This window comes from Rattus rattus, chromosome 2 (genome assembly GCF_011064425.1).
Source record: "Rattus rattus isolate New Zealand chromosome 2, Rrattus_CSIRO_v1, whole genome shotgun sequence".
Classification (NCBI taxonomy): Eukaryota; Metazoa; Chordata; class Mammalia; order Rodentia; family Muridae; genus Rattus; species Rattus rattus.
The window spans coordinates 71,634,067-71,648,015 of record NC_046155.1 but is presented as its reverse complement, the minus strand read 5'-3'; the positions used below and the strand labels follow the sequence as shown (position 1 = coordinate 71,648,015).

The 13,949-nt window shown below is 41.3% G+C and overlaps 1 protein-coding gene and 1 pseudogene across 7 annotated transcripts in view; one reads left to right on the top strand and one right to left on the bottom strand.

Annotated features, from left to right (window-relative positions):
- Positions 1–13,949, bottom strand: part of Ate1 (arginyltransferase 1) — a 114,781-nt gene that overhangs the window by 37,186 nt on the left and 63,646 nt on the right. The gene's annotated exons all lie outside the window — the stretch shown is intronic.
- LOC116891423 lies at positions 11,932–12,931 on the top strand (annotated as a pseudogene).

The window sequence follows — 13,949 nt, the reverse complement described above, 5'->3', positions numbered from 1 at the left end:
TTGGACTCCCCTGTCTCCTGCTCTTGAGTAGCTGGAATTACAGGCCTTCACCCAAGGTCAGGCATAGCACCTATCTTGTTTTCCTTGGTCGTACCCTCAATGAAGCCCAGCAATCCTCCTTTACTATTTCCCCTGCAGGGCATGCTGACCGACACTGCACTCGTCTAACCCTTGCTGTTGTAAGGCCAGAGAGTCCACTTTCAGCCTAGTCTTGTCACTGATGTCGGTAAACACATGATAGATCAATCAATAATGAATCAGCACACACTCCACCCTTGCTCCTTTCCTACAGTGGGTGCTCTGCTTTATGTGCTATCTAGTCAAGAAACAGTTGTTGAATTCACACTGTGGATGCACCGCTACCATACCTGTATTGAACAAAGCTAGCTTCCAGCTAGTTCTGAGAAAGCCTAAATGCTGAAAGACCAAATTCACTATTATGAAGGGTCTATAAACATCAATGAAATTAAAGACACTTTACAGCTGACAAAGTTAGGAACTACCTGCTCGTGTCAATTTTACTTTCTCTCTCAAAGCATTTACTTTTAAAAACTTCACATTTTCTTTTTAATGATGAGTATGGTTTTTCCTACAAAGCTTCACTTACATGAAGACGGCGGAGGAAGGGCTGAACTGTGACTTGGGAAAGAGCCTCTTGACTTCTGTTGGTAAAGACAATAATACTTTCTCCCTGTGCTGGTTAAGAGCATAGTGCTCAGGCTGAAGAGACAGCTTAGTGATTAAGAGCACTTGCTATAATTCAACAGGACCTGGGTTCAATTCCCAGCACCCATGTGCAGCTCACAACTGTCTGTAACTCCATTTCCAGAGGATCCAACACCCTCTTCTCATGCCAGGCATGCCCACAGTACACAGACATACACATCTGAATCAAATTTTGTAATAACTTTAAAAGTAGTGAAAATGGTATTCTTCTTTTTCAAAGGTGGAAGCTGAGTACTAGGGACCAAACCCAGGGCCTGTGCATGGCTACAAGTACTCTACTCAAATGACATTCCTAGATTTCGGATACTACTTCTACAGTAGAGATAAAACAGCAAGATCATGCAATGTCAGTGATGAGCTATGAACTATTCAACATTTCCTTTGTTAATCCACAGCTCAATCTAAAATTATTCACATTTTCCCACATATTTACAAAATAAGCTCCAGGTCTTAAAACTCAGAGCCAGTTCAATATATGCACTTGGCATCAAACATGACAAGATGAGTTGACCCTACCCACATGCTCACTACCTGTGAGGGAAGAGGAGGCAGCTATGTCCAGTGACTTGCCAGACAGTAGCACAGCAGCTGCCAGCACAGCAGTACTGAAAGAATGAGGACTATACACAAGCTGGTAGGTAGGTAGTGCATCAAGGGCCCAGGAATCAGCTTTGTCTGGAGCAGCAGCAAACATCCCTGTGCATTATGTCTTAAAGGCTAAGTAGCACCATATCAGAAGTTTAAACAGCAGCAAAACAAGCCCTTGCCAATAGCAAATCCAGATCCAGACTACACTGCTGTCTCCCTTTGGCACTCCAAATCTATATCCACCAAAATTCCAAACAAGAAATGAAAAAAGAAACAACTGTTGCATCTTTACTGACAGGTATGTGGTTCTATGTCTTCATGGTTCCAGCAAGCTTCAAAAACAAATTAATCGTGGGCTTTGCATTTAAACTGGGCAAGCTGAGTTAGTTGGTTATAAAGAGTAACTCCATCTTCTCTGGAAAAAACCCCAACGATTTGCAAACAGTCAAATTCATCGCCCCTACCTTTCCTCTTAACATAGACTGACACATTTGAAGCAAGTTTCAAGCTCATGAGTGGATCTAGATATAATTTGGTATTATCTAGAGAAGTAGGAAATATGGACTTTACATGGCATTATGATTTCTTTCATCTCCTGCCTTCCCAGATTCCAATCAAAGCACTTCTTACAAATGAACACACAATTGATCAGAAATAAAAGAACATTGTAATCTTTACATTATAATGCAATATGCCCCCCATACACAAAGAAAGCAATAAACTGAGTAAATACTCCTCTGTAAATAATTTACATTGTTAAAAGGACTACTCTTAAATTGTAGTAAATCCAGAAACACTTCTAAATGCTTTAACATCTTTTCAAACTTTCTTTTTGGCCTTTGAAAACAATAAGTATGTGAACCCTTATTTGGGGCCATGCATGCTTGCAAAGCTGAGATGTAAAAATTCCCTTTGAATATTGTACTTTTCTTTGTTAAAGTTTAAACATTTAAGTGAAAAGTTATTGCTTTAATTAAAGTTAAAGGATTTGAGACGTATTTTTCTCAGAAAAAAAAATCAGAGAAAAGTAAAGAAATGCTCTCATGATATTCACCCAAGTTACATTCTTGACTTTTAATTGGAAACATCTGGGGATGGGCTTGGCAGATTGTAGTAAAACTGAAGTTACCAATTCACACCCTGCCATTTTGAGGGTATTTTGTTTTTACAGTTTTCAAATCAAAACCAAACGGACTTCCCTTTGAACTCTGGTACCAAACCAAAGATCTTTATGAGATTTTACTTTCAAGAATACTTTGTAAATATTTTGTAAAATGGGAAGGATTTCATGAGCATTTGAGAACAGGCTAAACTAGCAAGGTCTGTTTTGAAAGTTCAAGTTAAATTGAAATTTAAGTATACAAAAAAAAGCTGAGATCCCTGAAACATGCACAGACCACTCACTTCCCTGCCCCTGACCGAATACCAATAGCATGACAAAAAAGTCTCAGACATTCAAGGCTTTTATCAGGTAAAGCTGGCACTGGTATCTCACTTTCCACAATAAACCAATGCTCTAACACTACCTAAGCAAAAATAGTTCAAACTGACCCACTAAAGTGGGCTGCACTGCACCACCCCTCAGGTCAGAAATTCAGGCTTATTAAACCCAGCCCCTTCCCTGAGAGACACACCAATGGAATCTCATCGGCAGAGTACTGCTGCAGACCCTTGCTCCTGTCTCCGCTACATAAACAGAGATTGACTTCATCAGTTCCCAAGAGAGTGCTTTACAAGTAACCTGAGCTGCTCTGTTTTCAAGCACTGAGGCCGTGCCACCCTCAGCTGGTGAGGTAGACTGGGGCCAGTGAAGACAAAGAGCCTAAACATCTGAATCCATTTGTGCTCCCAAATTCTGAACACCAGCAGATGTACTCCATGTGCTGCTAGGCTAAGCTTTGAAATTTTAAAAATACATATTTTTTCCACTGACAAACAGAAAGTGATGGTATTCTGTGTTTCTTTAATTAAAATCCAAGGGTTCTCAAAGGCTCTGGGACTTACTTTAAAGCTTCTTTAAGACGAGGCTATTTATTTTGCTATTGGCAAATAATAGAGAATAAAGATTCTAATTCAGTTTTAATCACAATCTTTGCTTTTACTTTGGAAACCCCGAGTTAATCCTTTTTCTTCTAGAAAATACAAAGAAAGCTTGTGAAGAAAAGATTCAGGGAGTCAACTTACAGTGCAAATTTAATTTCAACTGAAGGGTCACAAGTTGAAAAGGATAAGGAAAAAAATGAATGAATCAAGACAAAGAAAATAATATTCAAAGAAAAATTCAAAGCTTTAATTTCTGTTAAGGATGTATGAGTGAATGAGAGAGAGGGATGGGGAGGGGAGGGAGGGGAGGAGAGGGGGAGGGGAGGGGAGGGGAGGAGAGGGATCATCCTCTCACTAGAACCAGTTGGATCAGGTTGTGTGAACCCTTGCCTACAGCTCCCCAGTATCCACAGCAAAGTGGAACAATTTCTTTTTAAAGTATTTGAAGGTGTTTATGTGAGAATTGTGACTTTAGCTAGAGATGGTAAGAAATTACACATGATGAAAGCCCACCACAAACTGGAGAGTTCATTTTATTAATCGCAACACAAGCTGCCTAGATATCTATAAAGTAATCCTGACTGTTTACATGTACACTCAAGGAATTCACACACTCCCTCAGGAACATGTCTACACCCACAGGGTATTTATGAATCCAAAAACCTCCAGTCAGGACCCTCATATAAATCAGCAATACACATGACAGACAGAAGTTAAGCTTTCCATCCAGCCTCTCACCTGAAGACACCAGCCCAAGGGCACTCCAAAGGGTGCCGGCTAGCTGCTCTCTGGGGCCCTCCCACTGAATATAGGTGATATTCCCCTTTTAGAGTCAAACTCAACTACAACTGCATACTTTATCTTTACGAAGACTTCCTTTCCTTTGCCTTCACTACTATTATCAAAATCCCTTGCCTGAGTGAAAGAGACGACGTCTACCCCTCCTTAGAAGATCCCAACAGACCAAGGTTCAATTCTACCACAGTTCACTCTGGGAAACCACTGTGTTACTTAAAGAGTATAGGTGAGCAGTCACTTAGTGGAGGGAGTTACTTAAGGATCCTCACATACACAGCCCACTGCCTCAAAAAGGCATCTTCATTAGTCTCTACCCAATAAAGATAATGACTTATCACACAGATGGATGGGCTCCCCCAGCAGCCTTCTCCAGCCTTTCCTTGCCTATTTATTCCAGCCCCTCTGCTCTAGTTAAGGGTTTTTATTGTAGCCATGAAACAATGTGACCAAAAAAGTTACATAAAGAAAGGGTTTATTTATCTTACATTTCCACATCCCAGTCCATCACTGAAAGAAGTTAGGGCTGGAATCAAACAAGGCAGGAAACATGAGGCAGGAGCTAGTGAGGAGCCCATGAAGAGTGCTGTTTACTGGTTTGGTCATGATGGCTTGCTCACCCTGCTTTCATAAAGAACCTAGTATCGACAGCCCAAAAATAGCACCACTCACATGGGCTGGGCTCTCCTCATCAATCACTAATTAAGAAAATGCCCTACATCTTATGAAAGCATTTTCTCACTTTTTGAGGCTCATTCCTATCAGATGTCAAAGTTGATATAAAACTAGTGAGCATACCCTCCTTAAAGCTACATGCAATTAGGGCAGAGCTGCATACAACAGTTGACAAGATTCTTAGGTGAGGGTCTCCTGCCCCTCCCTGCCCTTTGGAGAAGGGATGTAAACACTTAACAAGCCCAGATGGGATAATCTCTGCAAAGAAGCACAAATGAACTCCCCAAAATGGCAGCTGTTTAGTTCTGTAAACAGTCCTGTACAAATATCAAACCCCAGGCTAAACCATGTTCTGTCTTGTCATTTTTGCACTCGGTGGGTCACTGTTAAATGCCTACTAGAGTTCACACTAGTTGTCTTGTGCACGCCATGGTAAACTCTGCTAGTTTGGGTTCTCAATGACCCTGTGATCTAAAGCGAAAGACAAAATTTATGGTAACTGCCATACAGAAGCATAGGCTTATACTTTATAATGAAATATGGCAATGCTACCAAGGAAAACCCCATCAGAACAACAAGGAAGCCTAAGTGAGACACGGGGGCTGGAGACACTCCTCTGGGAAACATCACCTGAATTTCTACAGAGTACAGTATACAACTCAACAGTATGTTGGGGTTCTCTGTCTATATTCTATTTGTCCTTCAACATCATCTCCTCCTCCCCAAACCCCAATGTATTATTTTCTAAATATGTCGGTTTTCCCATTTCTTGTGCCTAAAAATGCTATTAGAGACTGAGTTTCCAATATATACATACTAAAATACTTATTAAAATGAATGGTGTCCAATTATATTCTTAAAGAACATTACAGGATTTTTAAAATAGATGGGCCTTTCATTTTCCTAGTTATTAATCTGTTTCATTGTAATGTTTTGATAAAGGTGAAGAGGTGGGAAGAGAAAAATTAAGTGAGCCAGAAAAATCTATTAGTGAAACCAAAATTAGAAACGGAGAGCACTCTTTCTGCTCAGATTCCCCAGACAACATCGGAAGTGCAGGAAGCCAGCTCCGCCCCACGTTAGCTGTGCTTTCTGCTCTGCATATGAAGACTGGCCAGCTACGGACACTTCTCACAGGGTCCCTGAGATGGCTCCACAGGAATGGATTCCTGCTTCTTACTTTTTCACATTCTTCTAAAAATCTCTAAGTCCCACATCAAGCAAATGGTTTTAAAAAGTTCCCAGCAAATATATAGCTTTAATAAAGTCAGTAAACTATCCCTAACTGGAACTATTCTGTTTTTTCCAGAACATAAAAACACCAAATGTTTCCCAGTACCCTAAAATCTTAAATCATAAAGATCTGTTTATTGCACAGCTGAGGACAATGAGAAGCTGGCTGTTTAACCTTGTATTCCTCCCAGGGGTGTGATCTTTGCTAATCATTCTTTTTTTCCCCTGCCTGATGGAAAATTCATCACTAATGACTTAACTAATTCAGGTGTTAGGATAACCTTCTTTTCCTCAGCTGTGCAGCAGCAGGGGTTCTGGTAGAACTGACATTCTATACCCTTAGATGCCACCAGTATCCTGTGAGCTTATGAAGACAACAGCACACCAGCTTTTGTAGAGTGTCTATATTTAGCACATCCTAAAGACACTGCGTGGCTGGTCTAATGATCTAACGATCAGTTAACTATTAATTATATATTCATTTTTATTCATAAAATGTACAAATCATCAATTTCACTGAATTTTAGGTAAGTAAGTGTAAAAGAATGAATTGTGATACAAAGTCCAAATGGTCTTAGATTTTAGTAAATTTCAGTAAACACTGTACATAATTATACAACTTTGGACACATACATCCCAACTCAATTAGCAACCCTCATAGCACAGGTGTGAAATACTGTAAGAACAGCGTAATCACTGTCTCCAAAGTGTTAGAATTCTATCTATTTATTATATAAACTACTACAAAATCATATATGCATTAAACACCAAAAAAGGTCTTTAAATTTTATTTTAAATATTTTCATATGTGGTTTTTAAGTATCATTTAAGGCCAATCGTCACCTTTCCATACGGTAACAGTTTGCAGAAATCAAAACAGCACAATCATCATTTTATCACATCAGCAATTTGTGGAGAAAGCATGGATACAATTGAATCTGAAATCTACAACTTCCAGATGTGACAAAGCGTAATCCTGACAAGCTACCACTACACAGAACCTGCAACCATGCTTTCTTTTTTTTCTTTCAGAGAGATTCCAAGCTTGGGATGTTGAGTGTGTTTGGAAGCTGCTGATACACAGGCCAAGGACCTATCCACTGCTAATCTGGTTTTCAGTGACAGCTTCTAAGTCACTCAGAGTGGTGGTGAGCACGCATTCTAGTAACGCTTCCTCTGTCAGCATGAACTCACAGCCTGAAGACACTGAATGTGTTTGACTCGATGGTAGTTGCCCCTTTTTGATGCTCAATCTGTACACATTCTGGCCAGTGGGAGCCAATTTAGGTTGTCCTGTGTTTCCAACATAGCCCTAGTAGTTTCTGACAGCTTCCATGCTTGCTGACTTCTTTTTATCTTCAGAGACTCTTTATTAAAGTCGTCTTAACAACCCTCAGATCTGACTGCGTGTTTGTGTGCTATGGATCTTAAGATCTATTCCCAGATACGCTAAGCCTGTGTCCAGCTTCTTACTCTGCGAGAAGAGAGTGACCCCTGAGCACAGCAGTCATTATTCCTGCACAGACAACAGGAAGCGCTTACACCACAGCACAGAGAACCACATAGACAGAGCCAAGCATACATTTTCCAAAGCGTCTCTACTAGAGGTCTAGCCTAAGACAAATTTAAAAATCTAAAAATAGAGTCAGTCAATGGAGTTTTATAACAGTTACAAAACGTTAGTGAATATATATCATTAAATAACTTTATATTAGTAAAAATACAGAGTTAGTATCCACTGGCTACTGTGATCAGTATCCTGCCTGCTACCTACATACTACCACATTCATCTTCCCAAGGACTCTCTATAGAGGGGTGGCTATTATCTTCATTTACAGATAGACACAGGCTGGAGAGATGGCTCAGAGGCTAAGAACACTGGCTGGTCTCCCAGAGGAACTTGGGTTTGGTTCTTGGAACCCAGATGGGAGATAACAATTGAATCTAACTCCAGTTCCAAGGATCAGATGCCCTCTTCTGACTTCCTGAGGCACTGACTGCATGTGGCACACAAACATACATGAAGACAAAACACCCATACACATAAAATAGTTTTTAAGTTAAAATGAAAATAAAACATTCTCTATACTCCTTTATAATGAAAACTTACTCTAAACGAGTTACTTTTAAAAATTCAATCTATCAAAGTATCAACTTTTAAATTTTTACATCAATGAGTGTTTCACTTACATGCACATCTGAGTATCACAAGCACATCTGGTACCCACAGAGGCCAGAAGAAGGCATCAGATCCCCCATGAAATTAGGAGTTCCGTGTGGGCACTGAGAATTGAACCTGGGCCCTCTGGAAGAACAATCAGTGCTCTTTACTCCTGAGACATCTTTCCACCCCTCAAATTACCAAATTAAAGCAAATTTATATCAACAAATTAACACACTTTCTGTTATAATCTTTGGTTTTGCAGAAGATTCCTGGATTATCGCATATGTTTTACAAATAATCAGAATACAATGTAGGCACCACATGGTCCCAACAGGTTGTCATAAGAACACTTTAATAGGCCCTGCTTCTAGAAACTTAAAAAACAAACAAAAACAAACTAAATAAACAACAAAACAAAACAAAACCAGCCTCATTGTGAGGAAAACAAAAAAGAGAGCGATCTCAACCTAGGCAACAAACAATACTCAAAGCCTGGTACAACATGGTATGTGGTTGAAGCATGGGAAGAAAGTCTGTCTAGCACTGACAACTAGACAATCAGGTGTTCTAACAGTCCTTCACAACTGTGGAAACTATTCCACAAGCTCCCCACATCTTTAAAGCTCATTTACAACGTAAAGTCTAGAGCCACAGCTATGGACAGTTCCTCCTCCATTCTAATAAAAGCAACTGCTTTTTAGAGTCACAAGCTCTCATCATTCCCTCTGAGAAGATATCTGTCAGACAGCCAAGTCTGAAAGCCCAAAAACACCATTTCTGGTAAAAGAAAGCACTGAGATTACAGAGCAGCTCAATTGGCATGCCCCATAACTGCAAGAATATCTTTCCTGAGGCAGCTTTTGTCCTATGGGTCTGAGCAGAAGTGCATGATGTATGCTATCCATTTTGTGACATAATATGTAGGAGGAGATCAGAATTTTCATTTTTACCAAGCTCCTTCCTCAGCATTGGGCAGATCAAGTGGTACTGATCACAGATACTTAGCACCCTGGGAAAAAGAAGATCTGCCTTAGCTGCTATTCCCCTTAAAGCACATCTTCTGCTGTGTAGACAAGGTTGTCCCAATAGCCTTTTGCTTGAGGACACAAACAAATTCACTCACAATCCCCTCAAGAAGCTCATACTAATATGCAAACAGAACACACTATTATAAACCTATGCTTATAGAGACGAGCACAGAAATATTAGCTCCAGAGTCAGGCCCCCAGAGAGTTCCAGACTATCTAGCAAGAGGAAACCAGGCTAGACAAAAGCTTCATGGATCCAAAATAATAGTCAAAAATTGGCAAGCAGTTATTTGTGTCCCCTCAGCAGCAGGAAGTCCCAATCTATGTTTTCATCTGCTGCTAACTCTCAGCTCTTGCTTCCCCTGCCACCTAAGGTTCTTGATTATCTTTTGATTCACTGGCCCCTTTGAAAACCAGATAAAATAAAGTCAAGGTCTTTACTCTCTAAATAATGTGTCTTATAACAAAAGTTTTATACGATGTCCAATTTTGCATGGTTAGAAAACCTAATGAGTTTTTTTTTTTTTTTTTTGCTTGCTTTTTTTCTGTTTTTGAATGTCCTCACTGTAACCATGGATCCTCTTCACAGTCCAATCCCAGTGTTATCTTTAAAGAAGAGGATCTCACAGTTTTATTCATCTCCTCTTCAGGAGCCGAAGTTTTAATGCTGAGCCTTGCATGACTCATCTACCCTAGAACAGCTGGCCATCTTTGGGTGACGTACTCCATCTCCCAGCTAACCAACAATGGTTAATATGTCAGGGTCACACAGTACTGAGAATGGTGACCTAGAGTCAAAGGCAACATTTTCTTCAGCAGAGTCTATGGGATAGCAATTTTCCTCAGAAAAGACATGTAGACATAACATACGTCTGAATAAAAGGGCAAACGTAACACAGGGGGAAAAAACAACTGAAGGAGTACAGTAAGTTAAATGGGTTACAGAGTAACTGAAAAGTATCAGCAATGCACTGGCAGAAAGAGAATAAGGAATCACACTTGGATGATGATGATGATGATGATGGTGATGGTGGTGGTGGTGGTGGTGGTGGTGGTGGTGGTGGTGGTGGTGGTGGTGGTGGTGGTGGTGGTGGTAATGATGATGATGATACATCTCAAGGCAAACAGGGAAGAATCAGGAAGAAAAGAGAACCCTCAAAGACAAGCAAAGGAACTTGGATTTAAGAAAACCACATAAAATATAGACTTCTAGCAAAACGATTCCCACATACCACAGAAGTCATCTTTAAGTAACACATGTCTCAGGACACACACAAATGAGAGGAGTCAGGGGTCTGGCAGAAATTGCTGTGGGCACCTTGCTTCTAAGCACTAGCACTTCTAACTTTCTGCTGCATGGCCAAGACAATTATGCTACTCAAAGTTTGTTGATAACAAGAAGTTTGACAACAAGGCACTTGAATGCATTAAATTTAGATGTAGTGGGTATATACTTTTAGAGCTAGCACTCAGAAAACTAAGATGTAAGGATTGCAAATTGGCGGCCAGCCAGGATTACACAAGGAGTTGAGGACTGGGCAACACAGCAAGACTCTCAAAACAAGCGAGCAAATCATTTAGTATGAAAAATCTCTCACAAGGTTTTGTCCTTCTGTGAATGGTTTGATTGTTCTGAAAGTTTCATACAGACTGTTCTCAAACTTCCCATCTAGCTGAGGATGCTCTTTAATTCTTGACTCATGCTCTAGCATATTAGCTACCTCCCAAGTGCCTGGATCACAAGTATGTCACCACACTGTCTTCAGATGGCCTAGCTATATGAGGAAAGCTGAAGAGGTTAAGAACAAAACCTCTCTAAATCTGAAGGTCTAAGCTATGACAGAGTCCCTGCCAGGACAGAGGGAAGAAAGAAAGCTGGTTTTAACGCTAATAACAGAAGCCAAGTAGGACACTGTACAACAGTGCTCACACCTATACATGGCTTCACTTTCCACAATTTCAGTTACCTGTGGTTAACAAGGGCCCAAAGAATTACATAAAAAACTCCACAAGAAATTTGTAACTGTGTGCTATTCTAAATACCATGATAAAATATCAAGCCATCTTGTTTTGCTCTAATGGGGCATAAAATCATCCATCTGCCTACAGAATACCCAATGCTACCTGCCCATTAGTTACTATGTAGTAGTCTCTGGTTATAAGAATGTCCCAGAAGCATTTGCTGCAACCAAGTAACCCCATTTTACTTAATAATGGCTCTTAAGCACAAAAGTGACGCTGGCAATTCAAACACACCATGGAAAAGCCATCTAATATTAAAGGTAAAAGTGTGGTAAGATATTTTTAATAGAACCCATTTACATACCATTTACTATATAGTATGCTGACACAATCTTTGTACTTTAGTGCTAGTGAATGTTAGTGTGTGTGTGTGTGTGTGTGTGTTGAATGCACATGGTAAATACATGATTGGTGGGGGTGTGGGTGGGGTCCACAGCACACATGTGGAGGTCAGAGGACAACTTCATGGAGTCGGGTCTCTCCACCTTTACATGAATTTCAGGGATCAAGCTCAAGTTACCAGGCTTGCACAGCAAGCACTTTATCCACTGTGCCATCTTTCCACCCTGTTAATTTTATACCTAGGCTCTCTGCTCCTCCCTGCTCCAGAGACAGTCGCATCTTCTTGTGCAGTGCCAGCCTCGTCTCATAGACAAGATGGTGAAGGTCGGTGTGAACGGATTTGGCCGTATTGGGCGCCTGGTTACCAGGGCTGCCTTCTCTTCTGCATCTGACAAAGTGGAGATTGTTGCCATAACGACCCCTTCACTGACCTCAACTACATGGTCTACATGTTCCAGTATGACTCTACCCATGGCAAATTCAACAGCACAGTCAAGGCTGAGAATGGGAAGCTTGTCATCAACAGGAAGCCTATCACCATCTTCTAGGAGTGAGATCCCACTAACACCAAATGGGGTGACGCTGGTGCTGAGTATGTCATGGAGTCTACTGGCGTCTTCACCACCATGGAGAAGGCTGGGGCTCACTTGAAGGGTGGGGCCAAAAGGGTCATCATCTCCGCCCCTTCAGCAGATGCCCCCATGTTTGTGATGGGTGTGAACCACGAGAGATATGACAACTCCCTCAAGATTGTCAGCAATGCATCCTGCACTGCTTAGCCCCCCTGGCCAAGGTCATCCATGACAACTTTGGCATTGTGGAAGGGCTCATGACCACAATCCATGCCATCACTGCCACTCAGAAGACTGTGGATGGCCCCTCTGGAAAGCTGTGACGTGATGGCCGTGGGGCAGCCCAGAACATCATTCTTGCATCCACTGGTGCTGCCAAGGCTGTGGGCAAGGTCATCCCAGAGCTGAATGGGAAACTCACGGGCATGGCCTTCCATGTTCCTACCCACAATGTATCCGTTGTGGATCTGACATGCTGCCTGGAGAAACCTGCCAAGTGTGATGACATCAAGAAGGTGGTGAAGGAGGCGTCCGAGGACCCACTAAAGGGCATCCTGGGCTCCACTGAGGACCAGGTTGTCTCCTGCGACTTCAACAGCAACTCCCACTCTTCCACCTTTGATGCTGGGGCTGGCATTGCCCTAAGTGACAACTTTGTAAAGCTCATTTCCTGGTATGACAATGAATACGGCTACAGCAACAAGGTGGTGGACCTCATGGCCCTCATGGCCTCCAAGGAGTAAGAAACCCTGGACCACCCAGCCCAGCAAGGACACTGAGAGCAAGAGAGAGGCCCTCAGTTGCTGAGGAGTCCCCATCCCAACTCAGCCCCCAACAATGAGTACCTCCCAATTTCTGTCCCAGACCCCACAATAACAGGAGGGGCCTAGGGAGCCCTCCCTTCTCTCTTGAATACCATCAATAAAGTTTACTGCACCCCCCCAAAAAAATTTATACCTAAATTACAAATTAGCAACTCTGTCACAGATATGTATGCATAGAAAATAATAAAAACTTCAGAGTTATCTGTAGTTTCTACTGTTCTCTGAGGATCTTGGATGGCCTCTATGGACAAAAGAGGTACACCATAAAGCAAGAAAGTTAAATACACATGCATAAACTTGCACTTCTTTAAAACAACTAAGTTTTCAAAATTTTAATCTTATTTTATGTATATATGTTTTGCCTGGAATATAATGTGTAACATGTGCAAGCCAGAAAGAGTGTCAGAAGCCTGGAACTAGAGTCACAAATTGTTGTAAGCTTATGTGGGTGCTGGGAACCAAACTTGGGTCCTCCAAAGACCACTGAGCCACCTAATCCCATCCCCTAAAACAACTTAATTTTAACTATATTAAAAGACATACTCCTTAATCTAAGTTGTGCCTGACATTTCTGATTCAGAAAGTTGAAAACGAGTGAAACCTTATGCTGTCCTAGGCCAACAGTATACGCTGTGTGCTGACAAGGTGAACTGCATTTGCTGCCTGAGTGAAGGCAGTCTGAACGACTAGACTGTTGTGAAGTCATCAAATTTCTTTTTATGTCTGCAATGACTCCTAAAAACTAAGAAATCAGACCCTTAAGAACTTACTTATGCTGCTATTGCTGCTTTTATAAGTCCTCAAGACTGATGCAGACAGATACAGACAGGTCTCTGCAAACTCAAGGCCAGCCTGGTCAAATTGTGAGTTCTAGGGCAGCCAGAGCTACATCTGGCCATCAAACAAACAAACAAACAAACAAACAAAACACCCTACC